The 16,473-nt window shown below is 46.4% G+C and overlaps 1 protein-coding gene and 1 long non-coding RNA gene across 45 annotated transcripts in view; one reads left to right on the top strand and one right to left on the bottom strand.

The window, feature by feature from the left end:
• The window catches only part of FBRSL1 (fibrosin like 1), a 502,421-nt gene that overhangs the window by 36,050 nt on the left and 449,898 nt on the right, over window positions 1-16,473 (bottom strand). The gene's annotated exons all lie outside the window — the stretch shown is intronic.
• On the top strand, window positions 5,045-15,206 carry LOC111936503 (uncharacterized). The gene is made up of 2 exons (XR_002868203.2): window positions 5,045-7,368; window positions 13,815-15,206. It is a non-coding gene; the product is annotated as an uncharacterized LOC111936503 (long non-coding RNA).

Genomic DNA, 16,473 nt, shown 5'->3' with positions numbered 1-16,473 from the left:
GCAAAATCCCATCTTGTTTATTTGTTATGTCCAGCCCTCACAGCTCAGTAGCTGCTGTCACATTAGTGCTAATATGCTCATAATTTGTGAAAACAACACTTGAGATCGAGTGCCTGTCAAATGGGGCCACTGTTTTCCAGCAGCTCCCCATACCCTGCATTTTCCCCCTGCCCTCTCTCTTCATTCCCAGGCACAAGGAAGCCCATTTCAGGCAGACCCCTCCCATGGATTCAGCAGCAGCACATTATTACCCTAAACCAGCATGTTCAGCTGTTACCCAATTGCCTCCATTTCACTTGCACTTGTGAAGTAGCACCTCTTTCCATTAACTTGGTTGAGAATGTGGTGTCAGGATGAAGAGAAACTGAAAGAATTTTCCTGCAAGTTTAAAAGCAGTAAGACATCACTGCTCTATGTGTGGTCAAAATCCAGCTCCTGAGCTGCTGGAATGGCATCTTAAGAAAAAATTGAGATATTGAAACTAACAGATTGAATACATTCAACAACACTTCCAGTTGCATCATGGATAATTAAAATATTTAAGGGACAAGCTGCAAGTTGTTAATCAGGGAACATTTACTTGAATGGTGTGTGCCCTTTGGATTTGGTCCCTATGGCAACCAAAAATTCACTCCAAAAGGATGCGCTGGAAGAAGTATGTCAGGAGCTGCCTCAACATTTTAATTCACAGAGTGAGCAATGAATAAATACAGCTACTGACAGCACAGCACAGGCAAAAAACGTTTGTAAACAGCATCAGGAAGTCACAGATGGCCTTTTGCTTTTTAAGATTGAAAAAGTTCACTCTTCCTTTAAACACGCCCACTATCAAGAAAACCGGACTGTGGTGAACACGAATCACAATTATTAACTACTGATAACAAAAGTTCTTGAACAGAGGAGCTTTCCTTCAGTTCTCAATCCTTGATTTTTTGGGTTAGTGTCTCCACTCCTCACACTGGAAGGTGTTGCATCTTCCAAAAAATCTTTTCTGTCCCACCTGGTTCAACAGGAACAACACTTAGAGAATGCAACAGCATCTGAGGGATGGCTTTGCAGAATGCTTGAGAAGAAAAATGTGAGGGATGATTGGTTTTTCCTTCTAAACAGGAAAAGAGTGGTTTGGTATGCAATAAGGGAAAGAAAAGAACACTTCACTGCACTGCAGAAGGCAAACTCCTTCAGTATGATCTCAGTGTGTGAAGCGCAGCTGCAAAGCTCCTTCCAGCTTTCTCCTTTGATGAAGTGTGAATTCTTCAATGGGCAGTAGAAATTCTGGAAATATTTTAGTGCTGGATATGCTGGAGGATAATGTATGATCTGGCATCTAGTAAGAGCTAACAGAGGAACACTGTGCCGTGCTTTGCAATGGAATCACACCTTATTAATGAAAAGGTACTCTTGAATCTCTTCTTGTGTGAGGGTTTATGGCTCTGGAAAAAAAAGTCTTATGAGGCTGGAGAGTGCAAGACAGCACGGATTGCTGTGATGCCAGCCTGGATGTGCAAAAGGCCTGGAACAGTCACTCAGCACTTGCAAACCCAGATGTGTGCTCTACACTCCTCTTCCCACTGACTCCTTGGGGTCCCTTTACATCCACTGCAGTGGCCCTGCAAAGATCATCAAGCACAACCATTTCCACCAGGCTGCTGGATGGAATCTGCTGCAGGTTGTGATTCTGACATGCATGAGACTACTCCTGTAGTGAGGGAACTCGTTCAGGAGGGTATTCACTGCTCTACTGACTGAGGAATTTGGCTTTTTTGGTGCCTGGGGTGTGCAGGAGCCCCAGCAGCACACAGCTCTGAGCTCTCCCACTTCCCAGGCAGAGTCACAACTCTCACAATCCCCACGTTATGCTCTGAGCTGGAATTGGGCAGGCACTGCCACATCTAACCTCTGTCTTGGGCAACAAACAAGTACAGGCTCAGACTTCTGCAAAGATAATCACAGGAATAGTCTGGTCTGAAATGGCTGCACATTTTCATTTCAGTATTGGGTGAAAGAAAGGAGACAAGTAAGTATGTGGGCTTAGCCTGCAGATACTTTTCCAAGACAGTAATTGCTGTATAATTCATATTCTTGTTTTTACATGTTTGCCTGCCATGTGTACCAACAATCACACTGAAATCACTCTAAGTTTTTCCTTCAAGTCCTCTCCATGTCACAGTTTTTCCAAACTGCACAAACACAAACAGGCCTAGAGTCTAGAGTACTAAGCAGCTTCTTGGGTTTGGCAAATTCCTGTATTCCCAGATTCTTGCACATTAGGAGAGAAAAGTGAGGTCTAAGTTAATTCTTGAGAGTTTCCACATTAGCATAGCAGTCAACATCATTCACTCATTATTTCTGTGTTTCCTTTCAAGCAGTTCTGTGTGAAGTCAGAATTGAGCCTTTGTATCTCCACCCAGAGCTACCTGGCTCCCCATCAACTCCAGATCCCACAGGCTGGAGAAGTGCTGCCCTCTGCACAAGGGAAGGCTCAGAAATACGAAGTATTTGCAACTGATAGGAAATCTTAGCACAGGAAGAAGCAATTCATAGCTTCTGTACCGAAGAGGCTCACAGGGAAGTGCAATGATGCAGCTCCTCATCTCAGCCCTTCAGCAATGGTTTGAGGTACTTTTGCTCATATTAAACTAACTGGAGATGACATTCTAGATCTTTGCAGGGAGGGGAAATGCATTATTCTAATGGACCTCAAAATGGTTAATCAATTCAACGATTACAAATGAAATGCCTCATCTCTCAAGGGGCAGAATCCAAGGGCCAGTGCCACTGGTTTTGGTTTTGAGGACACAATATGGTTTTGTTTTTGAGGACAGCACTCCAAAGTGCCAGCAACTGGTTTCAGGGAAAACCACCTCCTCCCACATTAACATATTCATTTGCAAAATCTATCACATATGTTGCGTGCAAACTGGCTGAGAGTTGATTCAACTCTGACAGCATGAGAGCCTCTAGCCCAAATATCTGAAAGTAATAAAATCCACACCATTCTCCTGATTCCTCACCCTAACAGAAGTGACCTATATTGGCTTTGCTCTGTCAGTTTTCCCAGAAGACAGAAAACAGTAGCACTGGTCCATGCTGGGGTTGTGGACCTCACAGTGGGGTAATTGTCACAAGAGAAGCACAAGCAACAGGGCTTTTGTTACAGGTTATGCTCATGGCTAACAGCAATGACTGGGCTACCTTCTGGTCACTCAACAAACAGGAATTAGGCCAGGAGGGACAGAGCACCCATTATTTTCTAGATAGAGATGGGAAGCAGGGGAAATGATGGAACAATCTCTCACAGACAGCAAGTGTTCCTGTGTTTTTTAGAGGGTTCTCCTCAGCCCTTTGTTTGGCAGGCAGGCAGGCTGGCTCTGAGCTGGGCTGTTCCCAATGAGCTCTCAGCCTGCCAGAGGCTTGGAAAACCTGCTCTGAATGAATATGTTTCTTCCCATGAATTTGTTAAAAACAAAGCCAGATTCCCCTTCTGCTGGGTGCTGCATGTTTCTGAAAAATCCTGTCCTCTTCTAAGACTGAGCACAACCACAAGTGGCAGGAAAGAAGCAAAGATATTCCCATTATGAAAGGAGGAAAGAGACACCGAGGGAGCAGTCAGCCCCTCCGATGCCACACTACATCTCTGGGGACTAAAGCTTTGCTGCATCCACAAGATAAATCCACCTTCTCCCCCTCTTCCCACAGCAGCAGAGAACAGCTCCCCAGTTACCAGTGCTGGATGGCAGTAAAGGTCTCCCTTTTCTTCCCTGTGTAAGGCATTTCCCTCCCCTTCATTTTATAAATTACCAGAACAGACATTTAAATGTTCAAGAATAATCTGAACAGAGTATTCATGCCTTGGGCATTTTCATGCTCTACAAGGAGTGAAACAAAAGGGCCTCATTTAATACCTCCCTACAGCATTCCCTATCCCTGTTCTTCCCTTGTGAATCTCCAAAGGCAAACTCTCAGTGGTTCAAGGCTCCTGAAATACCCCATCCCTCCCTTCTCCCTTTTTAAGATGAGCTTCTAAAGCAAATCTCGCTGGCTGACAGGAACAGGTGGTAGGAATCCTTCAAAGGAGAGAAAAATCATTTGTGACTAATAAAAGGAGAGGAAAAGTCCGATTCCCATGGTTTATACTGAGCACCTGTGGGAGCTGCCTGGATGGCAGGCACATCCTGCTGCTGTGTGTGCTCTGTGCCCCCCTGGCAGCCCAGCCCTGCAGCTGCAGGACAGGCAGGATGAACTGTCCCTGTCCCTGCAGCCCTGCCTCCCGGGATGCCAAGGAGCAGGGTGACTCTGCCTGCATTATGGGGAGTTTCAGGAACACTGCATCAGTTCCAGAGCCTGATGGGACAGGCTAAGGGCTGAGCCTGTCTTCTGCCCTGGATTGTGAGATCTGGCTTTACAAAACCAGCAAAAGCCTCTATCCTTTTCAAATATATAGAAACCATCCATGTTTGAACAAAGTTTTGTGCTAGATCAAAAAGCCAGACCTGCAAAACCCTCCTTGGGGCTTTGCTTTTATTCTCTAGCAAAACCCCTCTACAGTAACTTTCTGATCTTCAGCCTTGGAGAGAAATACCACAATATACTGAGGTGAACAATATACCTTAATCTCTTGCCTTATATTTGACAGGTAAAGAATTCTGACTTGGAAAGGACCCCCAGGACGTGGTTGGCAAAGGCTGGGCTCACTGTGTGGCACTTGGAGACAGCAGCTCTCCTGGAAAGAACCGCAGCCCTGGGACAGCAGCTTGCTCCCCCCACCTCCCCTCTCCAGCCCTGCCATCCGCCTTTCTTCTTCCCTTATTGTCAAAACTGATGAAGGGAGAGGTGACAAGCTGGAAAGACATGGCCAAGACTCGAGATTGAGCATTCAAAGCACCCCTGCTGAGCTCCAAAGTGCTGTTATGGCTGCTCCCTGTGTGCAGGGAATTAGGATATGGTCTCTAACCCAGCTACAAGCAAAGGAGGCAGAAGAATAGATGTGCTTTCTGCAGAGACCTCAGGTATTGCTTCTTGCATGTATTTGCTGGCAAGCACAAGGTACAAAAACATCCATGACCAGGAGAAAATGCTGAATCCAGATTTATCTGGATGTGATCTAATGGATACTTCACTCTGATGTGGCCAATGCAGTTGTTTGTTCAAGAGTTAAAAGGAAGAGATATTTCTTCCTATGGAGGAAGATCAGGAAATTAAATCTGGACTTGACTCAGCTCTTCCTCCTTTCTCATATGGGTTTCTCTCCACAAAGAGGGGGTGGCAGTGGGTTTGAATGTTCTCCAAATGTGATTTCCCTTTCCTCCACAAGAAATTTATAGAGAAAAAAAATCTGAAGTCCTTGCAGTCTTCTAGAGATATGCCACATTCAGAAGCTCTGGCCTTCTCCCCCTATCTTTGGTTCTCCATACCAATTTTCCCTGTTCACAGCCTGAAATTATGCCCACCCCACCCCATGCACTGCACATACATTTGGTGAAACTCCATCACTGACCAGCTTTTCAGCAGCCAGCCCCACACCAGTGCCAGAAAGTCTCTTTAGTTTATAAGACTACAAAACCCAACACACTCCCTTACACAGCCTGGAACAGCACTGCAGTATTTACATCCCTTCCAAAGAACCACAGAAACATTTATCACTGTATGGTCACGCTCTACTTGTCACACACCAGCACTGGCATCCTGGAGAGGACTGTATTACAAACAAGCGCCCACCTCAAGTACCTTTGGGGTATTCAGCATGTTGTGGCTGCACTGAATTGGTTTCTGACCAGAAAAGGGAACACTTTCTTCAATCACCCTGTGGAAATGTTTTCCTTATGGGCAAACTTCAGAAATATCCATTGCCCGATACTGAGGTTGGTTTTTCTAAGAGCTAAGGATCGTAAAGTAGCCACGTGTTTAGACAAGAGGTCATTATCCACCAGCTCCAGTGTTCAGTGCAAGCTTCTAAGCAAGGAGCAATTTGAAAATAGAGCTGTTAAAGCACTAACAGTAATTTAGTGTAATTTAAGTTTCTGTTTTACTGATTTTTCTGGCTAAGATTCATAGTGCTATCAAATTAGCATCTGGTTATCTTGTTGAGGGGAGTAAAGTCAATAGTCTAACAGGCCCATTTTGCTTCTCTTTACTGCTGCAATTGTGTGACTTCATCGATATTGAGCCCTGAAGGCAAAGGACACAAGGACAGTGCCCTTTGGCAGATGCCAAGCTCCTGTTTTGTGCGTCATACAGCACAGTCCAACAGACGAATTTTCAGACTCAGCAATCAGAAGAAACTATTTCTACTCAAGATGCCATAATACCAAAGGTTTAACACTAAACTTACTAGCTACCACCCAGTTACCAGAAGTGAGAATTTTCAAAGGCACGAAGTCAGCAAGATATTGAGAGTTTGACCCAAACCTTTCAAAGCTTTGTAGCAGTTCACCTGCACCAAAACCTGGAAGCAGTTCAGGACCAACAACAGTAGCACCTAACATTTGTTATTTAAGCAAACAGGCTCTCCTAACTCTTTGCAGAAAAATCTGCGCTACCCAGTACCAACCTCCTCAGTCTCTCCAGCTTCATTTACTCAGTGTGGTAAGAAAAGAAGCTCCTCCACACCCCTCCTCCATCTCCCTCTCCTCCACCCCTGGACAGCACATCATTTTCAGCATTGGTTTGTGCTGCCCTCAGCGTTCCACATCACCAGACCGGTCAAACCCACAGATGGAAGGAAAGATGCCTTTCCAAGCCCACCGCTGGAAAGATGCAGATGTGGTAGGAAAAGCCCTGCAAGCTCCCCTTGTTCTCTTTGAAACCTGAGGAGAACAGATGAGCAAGCAGCACATTTGAAATTAATTACAGCGAAACCTACTGCATTGTTCTCTCCTCCCCTTCCTTTTCCCCTGACCCCCCCATTGCAGAGCTTTCACTGGAACCTCTGTGGTGTGTATATTTTCCTAGAGTTGCCAGGGCCAAAATGGTACAGCTGAGACATTCACAGAAGTCAAAGAAAGTGCAGGCCCAAGTTAGTGCACAGGGGTACAATAGTTCCTTAAGAGCGAGCGTCTCCCCCGCCGCCACCCCCCTCTTCCCAAACCTTCCGTCTCTAATGAACCTTTGGTGTCTGTCCACAAAAAACAAACATCAATCAGGCAACAGGCTGTTCCTTTTCCCCTGTTGCTAGTCTGAAATAACAGGCATCCCCCGCTGGGCTGGGAACGCCACTTCCCTCTCCAGCACACATACGGGATAATAAGGGGGAGGCGAAGGAGGGAGGAAAACCCGCTCCGAGGTGCCAGAATACACAGCGAGACGTGCCTTTCAGAGCCAGAGAAAACTTGGGAACACAACAGCTTTTGATTCCTCCTGCCCCACTGGGTACGTTAATTATTTAATAGTTGGCTTGTGAATTGGTGGTGGTGGTAGGAACAGGGTGGAAGGGAAATCAGGCTTTTCACCCCTGCCTCCAGTCCCCTCCTTCTGCTGGCAGAATTGTGTGCACACACACTCGTGTGTGTGTGTGTGTGTGTGTGTGTGTGTGAGAGGCTTTGGGCACACCTGGCAGCCTCCTCTGCACCCTGTCCTCTCTCCCCACCCACACAAGACCCTCCTTGTTGGCCTGTGACCACGCTGGCCACAGACAGCATGGGACAGCATCTGGATCAAATGATGCTTGGGGCAAAGAAACCTCATCTGCTCTCCCTTTGGAGGCAGATATTTTTCATGTATTATGCTTGGGGGAAGGGCACTTCAAAGTTTATATTGGATTTCGACAGAGTTGGAAATGGAGCTGCAAATCAAACAGAGATCAGCTTATGATTTGCAACCAGGGCTTTCTAGGTGTCTGAAGCAACACTTTGGAAGGAGCGTAGGGAAAAGGAGAATGTAACTACATCTCATTTGGATGGAGAGGATTCACAGATGTTAGGAATATTTTTGATCAACAGCTTTCCTGGCACCGATTGTGGTGGAATCCACAACCTTGACGGCTAGCTGAGTAAGAAAGTGCTGGCAAGCTCCTGACTGCATGCAGGCAATTTGCAACGCTGCCAGTCAATATTTCAGTGAAAACAAAATTGCAGGGATCATATTAAAAGAGAGGAAAACAAAATAAACCAAAACAAAATCCAGCCTTTCCTTTTAAGAGAAACTCTGATACAAAGTGATGGGAAAGTCCCTTCCCAATCAAAATGCAGTCTTTGTTTGTTTAAAATGAACACGCTGTGATGGGAGCCCTGCCGTGAGCACACGAAGACAAGTCTGCCAGCAGCAACAGAAGCAGACACAGCAAGAAGTGGCTTTACACGGGGACACCTGGGCAGCATGTTTAGTACAGGCCTGCAGGAAATGATGCAGAAAGAGGTTTATAGTTGTGTCCATTTGGTGGAGGAAATGTATGCAGCAGGCAGGGGTCTGAGCCAAAAACCTAGACCTAGTTCTCTTCAGTCTTTGGGAGGAGAGAATTGATGAGAGAAGAGAGCCTCTCCGGCAGTGTTTTCAAACTCTGGCTCCTCATGCAGCCATGCTGGCCTGTTAGTGTGAAGCAAGGGTATTAGTGGGAGAGGCTGCAAGCAGCATAGCCCAGGCTACACTGGAGCAGCCTTGGGATGACTGACATGGGGATGACTCTCGGGGCATCTCAACTCACAGAGCCACCTGGAATATCTTCAGAGGTCTCTCAATTACTCCCACCTGCATGGCTGGCAAAAGGGTGCTCTGCTGCTCACAAACACTGAGTCAGGCCCTTTTCTACCCTGGCCTCAGGACTAAGCTTGGCTGACTGTGATGCCAGTGGGGAGTCCCCAGATGTCTGCTGAAGGCAGCTTTACAGCACATACTGCTAGAATGACATAAAGAGCCCAGAGACTGGCCTGTAACACAACAGTATTTCAGGCCAAAAGATGTATTATGCTCAGAGAACATTTTTGTTGATACAATGAAAGGCATAAAATAATCAACTCCACTTCGGTTACTAAATTGATCAGTACAGAATGTAATGAACATATTCTAGTTGTTGGTTGCATGTTTCTAGCTCAGTTTCAAAGACTGGTTCAATAACAAAAATAATGACATGTTCATCATTGTATAAACATTCAATGCTCACTCTGTAAATTTCCTCCTCCAGCCATTAAGCCTGTATTAAATCAGCTTGTCTCTGCAGAGCTTACACTGTGAGCACCTCTCCTGTGCCCAGAGATGTGGGCCATGTACGAAAGCAAGTGGCTGGGGACAGCTCAGCTGTTCAGAAGCCAAATCACATAATACTGAGAAACACTAAAATGTTAGCTGCTTCATCCAACAAGGATTTTCTGCCACCCTGGCTTGCACAGAGCTTCCCAGGGAGCAGGCTCTGGCTTTGCAAGCCAATGCAGCTTCATGTGGGTTTGCAAACTCTAACGTGAGCTTTGGTGATGCTGCCTGGTCCTGCATTTCCCAAGATGTCCCAAGGATGAGGACTCACGGGACTGAAGGGACAAACTCCTCTTCCACAGGTTTCACAGTATGTCTTTCACAGACAGATCTCTCCCAGAACTGGATTGTCAATAAATATGGAAATACAGAACAAACTTAGCAGACACCAGCAGCAGATGCAGGTTCAGAGATGTCTGCTTATTACCAAGGCTCACTCCAGCTGAGACTTAAATAGCCTCCTTTATGCACAACGGGAGAGGGAGCGGAATTGAAGGAAACTGGCAATTACACAATTTTATTTCCCTCCTAGCCCGTTTGCTGTGCATCAGGTGGCTCTGCACTCACACACGAAAGGCGCTTGTGAGCACTAAGTGAAGCACAAAGCCAGCTTGATGCTCTGCTTTCACTGGGAGGAAGTTTCTCTGTGCTTTTCTGGATGCGGTGCAAAAGCACAGTCAACGCATTATTTTGCAGTAATTTGAAAGCACCATGAGTGCCTGAGACCTTCCAGGCTTCACTGTGTCTTTTTCAAGGCTGCAACCTCTCTTGAAGATTATTTTGCTCAGAAAGATGCCAGGGTCTAAGTTTAACACCCCACCAGGATTTATCTGTATAGATGCATCGTCAGTCTTCTTCCCCACCTTTTAATACAAACAAACTTCCACTTTCTAAAATCTTCACCCTAACTCCAGTGGGGTTGGCTGGCAAAGCACCTACCACCCCACAGTGCTTGATGCTGTACTTGGGTGCAATTGGGCCCTCCCAGCTTCGCCACTCACCTTGCTGGTGAATTTCTTTTAAGAATAGATCTCCAACAGGGCAAAACGTTAATGTCCACTTCATTGGAGAGAGATCTGGAACTCTGACTATTCCCTTATGGATAAGCCTTTAAGAATTTATTAGTGATGAAACCAGTATGTTTCTTCAGAAATTTAATAGGGTTCCATAAAATTACTTCAATAACTTTAAAAATTTAATGGTGAACAAGAACCTTTCCACAGGCTTTTTGAACTGTCCGACAGAATCCCAGAGTGGGGATATAATTCTGCAATAAATTTTGCAGGATGGTTAAAAAAATATAAAAAGATTTTAATTTCCTATTACCTCCTGCAAGTCTTTGCCATCAATTTAAAGCAACTACATGAACTAAAAGCACTGTAGTGACTTTTCTGTCCCAGCAATTTACAAGAAAATATTTACCTTTTGGGGAAAAAGCCCAACAAACTAGAACAAGTATCCTTTTCAGAAAAAGAGCCACGCAAACACAAACACTCTGCCAAGTCCTGCTCTTATACATCGGTGTAAACCCAAATAAATAGAGGGAAGTCAATGGAGTCAGTATGGCTTTACCTGGCTGAACCGAGGCCGGGAGCCGGGGCCGAGTGCCCGGAGCAGCAGAGATGGAAGGAAAGCCTCATGCTGTGAGTCCCCAGGCAGCTCGGCAGCAACATTAACAGGCTCCACGGGGAATGTGTTCAGCCCTTGTTAGCAGGAAGGATGGCCAGCGAAGCACGGAGGTGAGGGAAGCAGAGAGCACATGCGTGCAGGGCTCACACGGTTATTAAAGAAGAAAACGGCAGGAACCCATGGCTGAAAGCAAGCCCTGAACCCGGCCTCCCTCCTCCCCTCCCACAGGACAGGAACAGAGAGCTCCATCACTCACAGCACTGATTTCAAATGAAGCTAATACAGAAAAACCAAGCCCAAAGCAGAAACAGCATGAACTGCTACAGGCTGAGCAGGACAGCAGGGTCCTGTCATCAGCCCCAGCCCTGCTCTGGGAGGAAGGTCTCAGTCTCCAGAGGGGCAGTGAGAGGAGCAGGAGAAGCAGCAACATGCTGACAGCATCCTCTGTTCCCCAGGTCTCTTGCTGGGACTTACAGACCTCGGCAGCATTGCACACAAAAGAGTAGCCAGATCCATTTGCAATTAAACAGCACGCCCTGGTCTCATTGATCACTCCCATTGATTGCCCAGAAGGAAACACCAGCTGACCTGGGGTCAGATCCAGCTCCCCCCGCACCAGCACTGCCTTGTCAAATCCCCTGTGGATGGCCAGGCTGCCCTGTCCTGTGCTGGTGACCTGCCAGCGAGGGGCTGCTGTGTCTGCAGAGTCCCCAGTGGGCTCCTACACAGCCCAGCCACCCATGGGGAGTCAAACTGCCCCACTAACACAGCAACAGAGCTCAGGGGGAAGGGCAGCTCGGAAAGGGGCATGGGAGAGCTGGGAAAACCAGCACAAGCCTGGGATGAGCAGAGGCTCAGGCTGGGGGGCTGGAGAGAACAAGGACTCCCCTTTGCAGGGAGCAAGGCTGGTTTAAATCCTGGGGGTGAGCTGGGCACAGCCCAGACCCACACCAGACACCTCCCCTCATCCTGCACTGCTCACTCATTGGAAGAGAGAACCAGCTTTATATCCAGCGTTTAATTTCCTCAGAAACTGAAGCTTTACAAAATCTTCCATGAATAAAACATGTCTCTGAGGTATTTTAAAAGCAGAATTGAGAAGACCCAACAGTTTCGTGGGGGTTGCAAGTGCTGCTCTTAACATCACCACCCTACAGCATCCTTCAGTGCTGAGATGCAACCAGGGACTGCTGGTGAGCACTGAGACTTTACCTGTTGGCTTTTGCTACTCGAGAAAAAAGAAAAACAAGCTATAAACGAGGAGTGAAAAGATGATATCTTTCAAATGTCCTTTAACAGCCTAGGCAATGTAAACCACTACATGCACTTGGAAGGAATTTCTACTTTTTTCTTCTGATTTACAGTTTGATGGTCCTTTTATCTACTTTTACATGAACTGAGAAAAGCTAGAATGTGCCTACTCAATCAATATGAGTTTGTGCTGGCACGTTCAGGATATAAAATATTTTGCTTTTATAGTTTATTTTAAATAAAAAATATAATTAAAGAAAATAAACCACCCACTTCATAACATTTATACAACGAAGACTTTATTTATTTTATTTACGTTTTGGTGGGCAAGGCACAGCATGCTGTTAGCTTTCTGTGATACTTAACAAAGCCGCATTTGAAATTTAAAATCTTTAAGGAAATGAACAAATTCTGTGGAGGAAGGGCAGTTGAGCAAAGAGACTTCTTACATTACCCTAGATAATTGTGCATATATATGTTTCTGTGAGTCTCTCTCTACTCCAAAAACATATCCATGACTTGGAAGCTTTAAATCAAAAAGCAATTTCAGTCTGTAATTCTCAAATAAATAATTAAACACATTTTATCTCCAACAGTATTGCTTCTATTCATTCTAATCCCACTGACAGGAATGCAGCAACATACCCCACATCCTTAAAATAACAAAACAAAACACAAGATACCAACCAGAAGGCCTGGAAATGTTTATAATTCAACTTTTCAACTCTCCTGGCTGCAGCCTGAAGCTACAAAGAAAGCTCTATGCTGGCTCAGTGGAAGGGGAGAAGCCTGGAGATGGCTGTGCAAACCATATGGCCACCGGTGCAAGCAAACCCTGCTGGCCTGCACGAGGCAGCTCTCACTCTGGGAGGCACACAACACTCAGTTTGTGTCAAAGTTAATAAATTATCCACTTTTGCAGTCTGAGTTTTACCAAACTAACCGGACAGTGTGGTTACAGTGAATGGTCTCTTGCTTGTCCATCATAATTTCACAGACAGCTGCTGCAGATAGGGATGGCTATAGCCTGGACTAATAAATACATACAGAATAGCTAACAGGGGAGACAGAGAGTGCATTCCTGCTCCCAAAGAGAAGAATGAACTTTCCAGAACCTAGCCTGCAAAATCAGAAAACCACAATACTAAAAGACTGCACTTACTGCACTATTTTCTGTGTCTAGTTTTGGTCTGAATTGTGGGTAACTGGCTGTGACTTGGGTGATTATCTTGGTTACCCATGCTTTTTGAAAATCCAAGTCCTCCTTCTTGGACCACTGTATAATTATGCCCATACATATGCAAGAAAGCTAATTCACTCATCCTGGTAGTGGAAAAATTAGATAGAACTTTACAAAAAGAGGATGGTGGGATGGGCTCACACACTGGATTTATCATTAAACTCAGGGTATCCAGTATTGCAAACTCCAGAAGTGTTTATAGATCACAAACCATCATTAAAACAAGGTTGAAACTGAAGTGTTTGGGCTTCTTTATGACTGCTTGTTGGCTCCGAAGCACAGAGGAATCAGAAGTTCTAGGCTCTTCTCTGTAGTCAGGAAGACTAAAGTCTTGCCTAAATAATAAAATTAAATCTTAGATTTTGGTACAATCCTCTGAGGGCCTGGGTTTCATGAAAAATACAATCACCAGAGATGCAGCATGGGGAGCAGCTGCAGAGCATCCTGAGCACTGTATAAATCATAGCAATATGGCTGCTATCTAAATAAATGCATTACTTATTTATTATTACAGATGCTGCAGTGGAAATTTTTGCATGCCTGTAATCATGGTGGACTCTTGTCCAAAGGTTCAGCTGTAAATTATCATCCCACTCAAGCTCCCTGGCTGTGCAGGTAATCAAGCACAAGATGGTGACCTCATCAAAATGTATCCAGGACATAGGGATAAAACTGAGATCAAGAGACAGGATGCAGCTCAGATCCCATTGTGGACCCCACACAAGAAAACTGGGAAAATTTATGACATCTCTCCTGACCTCCATTCATGTGAAACACAGCTAATTGCCTGACCGGGTGCGGTGAGACTTGTTTGCTCCGTCTGTGCAGACCTTCCAGTGATGGAAAGCTCTCTCCTGGCACAGTGAGGTAAAGCCCTGAAGGAGAGGTGGACTTGATTACAGGAGATGCTGTCCCAGCCCAGACAGGAAGTCTCTGACCCTGACAACTGGAGACAGAGCGCCGGGGGACAGCACCAAGGCACGCAGGCAGCATGGCAAGCCTGGGCTCCTGACTCCCCTGTCAGTGCTGAGCATCCTTCGAGCTGTGCTGCTGCTGCAAACCTGTGCCAAGCACGGTATTCTGAGCTCAGCTGCATTCAGGTTGTTTTCTGCTTCACTGGGCACTCACAGGTTCCTCCTGGAGAGCTGGCTTACTGCTCTCCCATCCTGCCCCTGCCCCCCTGCCCCTCCTGTGCCCTCTCACCCCATCTCACAGTAATAACCATAAGTTTTTAACAGCATGTCCTACACTGGAGGTTTTGTAGTTCCAGCTTTTAAAATGATTTAGTGTGACAGTTTAGTGCTGAATTAAAGAAAAAAAAAAAAAAAAGAATAAGAAAAAGGAAGAGAAGAAGCAGAGAGAAAAAGGAGAGACAGTCCCCTTAAGGCAACAACATTATGGAGCAGTGATCTCAGAGGAACAAGGGTTCTTCTCTGGTTCAGATGTGCTTGTCAGAGCTCAGTGTCGTCTCTGAACAAGAAATCTCTCTTGCTGGCCCAAGGCACAGTTTTGTGGTCAAGAGGACAGAAAATAAAGGGAGGGAACTTCAAAGAAGCATAAGCTGCATTAGCCCGCTGGGGCGGGTGGCTGCGGCACATCCCATGGCTGACAATTATGACCTGCATGCCGAGAAAGCTTGCCTCCCTCTTGTCAGAGGGATAAGACACAGGCTGTGAGCTTTAGAGCTTTGAGGATGTGTACAGTTCATGATGAAAGATAGCACTTCAAAGCCCTCTGCCTAGAAACCCAGGGAGAAGTAAGAGCGGAGGGTAAGCAATCTTTTTTCCTGGGGGGGTGCATATGCGGGGGAAGGATAAGACTTACTTTCACTGTCATTTATTATTGCCATGAAAATGAAGCCCTGCACTGTTTATGGAATTTCTCATTAAAAGGATCTCTTGATAAATCGCTTGACAAACATTCATTAATTAAGTCTCTGAGCGCACTTGGCTGACAAGTATTAGTCTTCATTTTACAGGAGGGGGAAATTGAGGCATGGAGCTCAGCGGGCCCCCAACAGCCAGGGCAGGTCTGGGTGCTGGCCAGCCACTCTGTGCCACCAGACAGATGGATTACACTGCTCCCTCCATGCCCAGCTTGATTCTGATCCAAAGATACGAGCAACACACTCTCTTCATCAGACTTCAAAGCTCTTTTCCCCCCCGCTGCTGCCCAGTGCCTCCTGGGGCTGCAGGGCAGACAGGGCTGTGCAGGTCTGGCTCCTTCATGGGCACCTCATGCTCTGGGGGCTCCTGGACACCTCTTTCATCTCACAGGCACCTCCCCACCCACAGCCTGCCTGGGGTCATGAATGGAGAAACCCTGGCTGCAGCCCAGGCTCCATTTTTCGATGGAGGTTTTCCTCCCTGGGGCCTTTGACCTATCAAACCAAGCAAGAGAAACAGCTCCTTTAAGACATCCATTTCACCCTCACTGCCACAGTGGCCTTGGGTACAAACACTGAGGACCCAGCAGGACACCTGGGCTGCAGCTGCAAGGCTATCGTGGTACAAAAGGCACCATCTCTGCTGCTTTTTCCCTGGCATACAGCAGCTCTGGAGCAAGGACTGGTGTGAGAAAGCTCAGCTGCCTCCAGCCAGACCCACCAGGGAAGGCCACAGCTGGAGAGAGCCAGCAGGGAGAACCCAGTGCTCCAGCCCAGAAAATACAAATTATCCTACCCCACACACTTCAAAATACGATCACAGCAGGAGGAGGTCCTTGCAGTGACTGAGGGGTGACTGTCCCTCTCACCTCCTCGGCCCCACAACTCATCTGCCTTCCTATCCTGACCGTCACCCCTCTGCCTCCTGCTTCCACCTGGAGACACAGGGACAGATTGGCTTTCGCCTATGCCTCCCCTGCCTTTCCTGGTACTCGCCCTTCAGAAAAAGGAAGGGCTGGCTGGCAGATTCCTGTGAGAAAGGAGCTGCATGAGAGAGCAAACAGACCTTTATTATTTGTTTATTGATTTATTCTCCAGGAGGATGTAACACCCGGCCCTCGGAAGCAAATGCCCTTGTAACTCTGTACTGCAGTGACAAGTTGGCCAAACAAACACTTTTCTGCGTCAGAAAACAAAGACTGTCAGCAGAGCAGATCAGAGCTTCTCTGCTCTTACTTTTAATTATTATTTCCTCACACAGAGGATTTAATCTCTTCTTCTCCTGGAA

This window comes from Cyanistes caeruleus, chromosome 18 (assembly GCF_971803275.1).
Source record: "Cyanistes caeruleus chromosome 18, bCyaCae1.hap1.1, whole genome shotgun sequence".
Taxonomy (NCBI): Eukaryota; Metazoa; Chordata; class Aves; order Passeriformes; family Paridae; genus Cyanistes; species Cyanistes caeruleus.
This window is presented reverse-complemented; position numbering and strand designations above follow the sequence as displayed.